Source organism: Triticum dicoccoides, chromosome 3A (genome assembly GCF_002162155.2).
Source record: "Triticum dicoccoides isolate Atlit2015 ecotype Zavitan chromosome 3A, WEW_v2.0, whole genome shotgun sequence".
In the NCBI taxonomy this organism is placed as follows: Eukaryota; Viridiplantae; Streptophyta; class Magnoliopsida; order Poales; family Poaceae; genus Triticum; species Triticum dicoccoides.
In genome coordinates, this window is record NC_041384.1 from 490,980,196 (window position 1) to 490,986,195 (window position 6,000).

A 6,000-nucleotide genomic window follows, 5' to 3' on the forward strand; every position below is an offset into this window, starting at 1 on the left:
GGCTGAAGGAATATTAGTAAACCGGAAACAACGTACCTCATACTTCAACTGAAGCTGCTTGACCATCTCGATCTCAGACTCACGACTGGAGTGTACATGACTGAGATAGCCGGATAAGATATCACTTGCATTGAGACGGTCATAGTTGGCAACATCAAAGCGAACCTTCTGCCTCTCCAGTGCTTCTTGCTTTGCTGTGCACCGAGCCAACACCGTTGGGTTCCCCGGCTCAACAAAGCGGCTCCCAGTAATTTGAACATCTTGAGCATGTGGAGACGGCGGGTCGGTTGAGCCTGACGGTCCAGCTGTAGAAGGATTCATAGTGGCTTCTTCAAGAGACGGCTCCGGAGGATTTGCTTCATTGACAAGACGGCGGGTCTTCTGGGGCGTCAGTTAATGGAAAAGGCAGCCTAGCCGGGTCAGATGCTAGCACTGGCGGGTCTTCCGCCGGTTTTGCTGCCTTCGCCTTCTTGGATTTAGCCTAGCCGCTAAGGAAAAAATATTGCAGGATTGTCAGCATCAAGATACAATTGAGCAACATGGAAGAAAAGAGGATTTCTGATTACCCAGGAGCAATCTTGAAAGCCGGAAATTGTGTTTGTGATGAGTCGCCTGAGGACCGAGACACCACCTGAAAAGGTAAAGGAAAATAGTTAAAAGAAATACAAGGAGCAAGATTCATTAAAACGAGTTAAGGACAATAATAAGTAAACCTCGCTCGGGAGTTTCCGAGGGGTCTGTTGAAGGACGACAACCGGTTCATCTTCAATCCCAACTTCACGGTGGCTTTCATGTTGCTGCTTTTTCAAATGAAAGTTTGGATCCAAGTGAGCTAAGGGGTTAGAAAAGTTTACTTTACGGATCACTCGTCAAACTTTGTGTCTTGGTAAGGGCTCTAAGTCGGAGGAAATGATAGTTACCTCTGCTTCTCCGACCTAACTGGCCCCAGTGTCACCCTGGTAAGGATCAGTGTCAATAAGATTGTTAAAAAATTGGCCAAGGGAATCAAGGGCTACCTCCGAGTCAGACGTGTCATCAAGTGTCATTAAATCTTCAATAGTGGTTTTCTTTTTCTTCTTCGATCTCCGGGTCGATTTCTTGGCGTTCATGGCGGCGAGTTTCTCCTTCTTGGCAGCTTCGTGATCATATTTCACTTTCCAAAAGTCAGAGTTGGCCTACAAAGACAATAGGAAGGATCAGTGATAAACAATACGGCTGGACAAAATACAAAGGAAAAAAGATCAGAATATCCTTACTTCTGGTACCGGGTTAAATTTACAGAAGGGATTTAACCCAACAACACTGCAATCTTCATACTTCGCATTCACCAGAACGTTTGACATTGCGACAATGTCCTCCTCGGTTAGTTGAACTGGGGTATGACGGAGAGAGTCGTCCGGGTCTCCACCATATTCATACATCAATTTTGAACGACGGCTTAATGGAATAATCCGCCATGAGATCCAGTAGCGGGTTAGATCGACTCCGGTTAAACCATTCCCTAACAAACCGTTGACTCTTCTGATAGATGGAAGCAGCTTGTTGTGTTCAGCAATGGTAAGTTTATCTGGCAGGGCGAACTTGGAGTCAAGACGATCGGGGCAGTAACCCGGCAGTGGCTTCTCGTTGGCGGGTGAGATGTCTTGACAGTAAAACCAAGTTTGGTTCCGGTCCTTTGGGTGACTTGGTAAAACTATGAGAGGGAAGACAGCACGCTGCCGGCGCTGAATTGAGATGCCTCCAAGCTCTAAGCTAAGGCCATTGGTGCACTCGTTCTGCCGGTTCAGATAGAAGTACTCTCTAAATAGTTCCACTGTCGGCTCTTGCTGAACATATACCTCACAGAGCACTTGGAAGTTACAAATATTGGATATGGAATTGGGCCCAATATCCTGAGGATGGAGTTTGAAAAAGTGAAGAACTTCTCTGAAAAACTTTGAACCGGGCGGTGAGAAGCCCCGGTTCATGTGGTCAGTAAATACGATCACTTCGCCGTCTTTTGGATTGGGTCGTTCTTCTTCTGGGTCAGGAGCACGATAAGACATGATGCTTCTTGAGGGCAGAAACCCAATGAGGAAGAACTCTTTTAAACGCTCCTCAGTTATGGTTAAGGGGACCCAATTGTAGATGGTGGGTGTCTTTGACGGCACGACGTGCAAGGGACTGAAAAAGGAAAAACAACATGCCGGTTCAATTTACGACAAAATTAACAGTTAAAGGTTGAAGTTGTAAAACAAGTAACAACGGCTTAAACTAAGGGCTAATGACATATAAGGAAAAGAAAGCTGGAGTGGTAAGCCGCCATGACTACAGACTTTCTCAGAAAGCAGATTCAGCTAAGTGTTGGCATAAACAAGTTTCACCAAGCTATCATTATTATTTTGGATCAAATGGCTGTCCCAAAAAGAAAATATTCTAGACCTAAAAGTCCAGTACATATGAGTTTATCAGCTAACAAAGCATCTATACAGGAAAAAGGAATCTACTGCTATCAAAAATGAATGCAAAACGGCTACCGCAGCAGTTCTACACTATCTGATGATTAGGAAAGGGCATCGGAGGTGAAATCTATCAAGAGTCTATAACGGGCGGCGATGAACACCGACGAACTTGAGAAGCCGTAATGTAGATCTAAGGCAGAGAAGGAAAGGGACTTACAGATGCAGGGCTACTGCGGAGGTTCGTCGTATTTCTCTGGCCAAATCAGGTCGATGTAGCGGCCTGAGGTGGAGAAGACGAGGAGATCTGCGGCGGCAGCGGCAGAGCTCGAGCGGCAGCGAAACAGTGAGAGGAGGAAGATGACCGAAGGGGGAGAATGAAAAAGACGTAGGTCGTGCCTATTTATAAGGGAGTAAGAAAACAGGCGGGCGCGAAAATCAAGGAGACCCGAATAATGATTATCTAACTAAACGCACGCCTCAATTCTCAGAAGGCATTAAAAAATAAATGATCCGTTGGAAGATGACGTCATGAAAGTTTTTTGTGTTTTCAGAAGATGACGTCACGGTGGGTTACAGAAGTTTTCAGACAGAGGATGGATCCCATCTAAGTATTGAAGATTGACAAAGAACAAAGTTCAAAGTCAAACTAGGGCCTAATGTTGGGGATATTACTACCAGTATGACCCGCGCAGGAGGGGCCGGGTCAGCCCTAATGGCGGGTTACATAAGAAATAAACATTCAAGATGATAGTTTACTAAACGTATAGAAGGCCCAAAGGCCTGGGGCCAGCTTAAGGCCTGATATTGTAAACCGCCGTATGTAAGGAAAGACTTGTAAAGAAAGGCATGTAAAGGAAGTCACCGAGCTGGACACGATTATGAGCCGGCCGGGACTCTGTAGACCACAAGGCGTCAACCCGTGTATATAAGGGGACGACCCCGTGGCGGTTTAGGGCAAGAAACAACCAAGTCGATAACCAAGCCGGCGAGTTGAGCTTCTTGGAGATCGAAACTTCAACAATACCAATCCCAACTAGACGTAGGCTTTTACCTTCATCGTAAGGGGCCGAACTAGTATAAAAACTCTCTTGTGTGTCCTTTGTCCTGATTAACCCCTTTAAGCTTCCTAGTGTGATGGCCCTATGAGTAAGTCCTTGCTCTAGGGCATCTGCCGTGTCAACTCCACGACAGCTCCCAACAAGCAGAAGAAGAACAAGGAAATCTTTTTGGCTTTTCTTTTTAGTACTACAACAATTTAAATTTAGGAAGAAAAACCGAAAAGAAGCAGGAAATATATTATGGGATTTTCTCAAAGTTTTTCAAACACACAGGAAGAAAGAAAGAAAATAAATTTAGCATGGATGATACAATGAAAAAAAATGTGGACACCGACAAGTGGAATGAAATGCGTGAAGATGAATGTAATGTCGGTGGTAATACGTACTCCCCCAAGCTTAGGCTTTTGGCCTAACTTGGTAATCACCACTCAAAGAAACGATGAGGTCCTATGTTGAAGTGCTTGGGAGCGGGCAGCTGTGGGTCCCACTCCTGAGGCTCCTCCTTTTCTGTAGCTAGGTTGTTCCGGTAGGCAATGATGTCCTCAGGCATAATCCTGTATCCACCCCTGGCAATAGGATCAAACAAAGCAGGTGCAGGCAAAGGAATAATATCACGAGTGTTCACACTGAAAACCAGGTTATAAGGAATAGGAATGTCACTGTTCTCGCCAACAATAAACTGGTGGTCTGCCATAGCCTGACAATCTAAATAAACCTTGGGTAAAGGATAATCATGCTGGCGTATCTGCATGTTAAAGTGACTCGCTAAACGAGTAGCATAAATCCCACCAATTAAAGTGCACGGCATAAAACAGCAAAGTCTGGGGCACTGAGTACACCTATCTTCTCTCTAGCAAGCAAACACTTCACAATGAATATGGAAAAATAATGCACAACAGGAAAATGTAAGCTAGTGGCGGTGACACTTGATACCCCTCTCTCATCCCCGACGTACAGAGTATGATAAAAGCCTTCGAACTCTGCCGGCCTAGGCTCTACTAAACTCCCATAAGAAGGGATCAAGCATATGTTGCAAAATTCAGTAAGCGATATCTGATGGGGTTCAACATATAAGTTAAACTACACTTCAGGGGGATTATTTCTAGGTAAGAAATGAAAACTTTGCACAAAGGAATTTGTGAGGAGATGATACTATTCACGTTCAGCTGCGATGAAGTTGGTGAGGCCGGCATTAGCAGCATATTGTGCAAACTCCTGAAGGATTCCGGCCCCTTCCATGAACGGGTTATGTGGCCATCCGCACGATTGTACCTCCGCCATTCTCCGGGTGTGGAGATCATTGTCAGATGACTCCCCAATAACTCCCTTGGAGTTCTTCTTGGAAGCAAACTTCCTAAAGATACTCATTCTTTTCCTATGAACAAAATTCTGAAATTTGTAGTCCACAAAAAATTTTCTCAACAGAACTTCACAAGATTGAAAGCAACTACTCAAAGGGATGCATAGAGGCCAAAGCAAGCATTCAAACTACTTAGGACTCTAAGAATTCAACATGCAAGCTCATCTACATCAGCACTAAGAGTAACTAATTATTCAAAATACAAACCACTAAAGCAAAAACTAATTGGACAAATGGAGGAGTCACATACCAAGCAACAATCCCCAAAATAGTTTCAGAAACGGAGATTCGAGCAAAGAGATCAAAATCCGCGGGATTGAGAGCAAGAACACGAGAGAGAGAGAGGGGGAAATGGTGATTTTTTCTGGAGGTAGGTGGTGATGTGGGATGAAGAGATAAGTGAGGGGGGCCATGTGGGGACCACAACCCACTAGGGCGCGCCTGGGGGTCCTGGCGCGCCCAAGTCGGTTGTGCCCACCTGGTGCACTTCCCTATGATGTTATTTGCACCAAATACTCTTAAATATTCAGAAAAAAATCGTATTAAATTTTCAGAGCATTATGAGAACTTTTATTTTTTGGGTCACTTTTATTGCACGGGAAATTCAGAAAACTGGCAAAATATGACATTTTATTTTATTTAACTAATAAAAAGAGAAAACAAAAAGTAGGAATAGAAGGTAGTGCTTACTAAATTCATCAACTTCATACCTTTCAAAAATGATCCATTAATAAGGTTGATCAAGTCTTATTAACAACCACTTTCGATTAGCATGAAACCGAAGAAATTTCGTAAATCACTAAGTTACCTCAACGGGGATATGAATGTCCCCAACAATAACCATTTCATATTCCTTTTTGGCAGTAGGTAGAGGTAGTTGAAAACTCCCAATAGTGATTGTCGGAGAATTTTCAATAACATTAATACCATTCACTTGGAATTGTTTCTTCGGGAAGTGCACCATATGCTCATTACCATTTATATGAAAAGTGACCTTGCTTTTATTGCAATCAATAACAGCCCCTGCAGTAATCAAAAAGGGTCTACCAAGGATAATCGACATGTTGTCAGACTCGGGCATCTCAAGTATAACAAAGTTAGTCAAGATAGTAACATTAGCAGCAACAACGGGCACATCCTC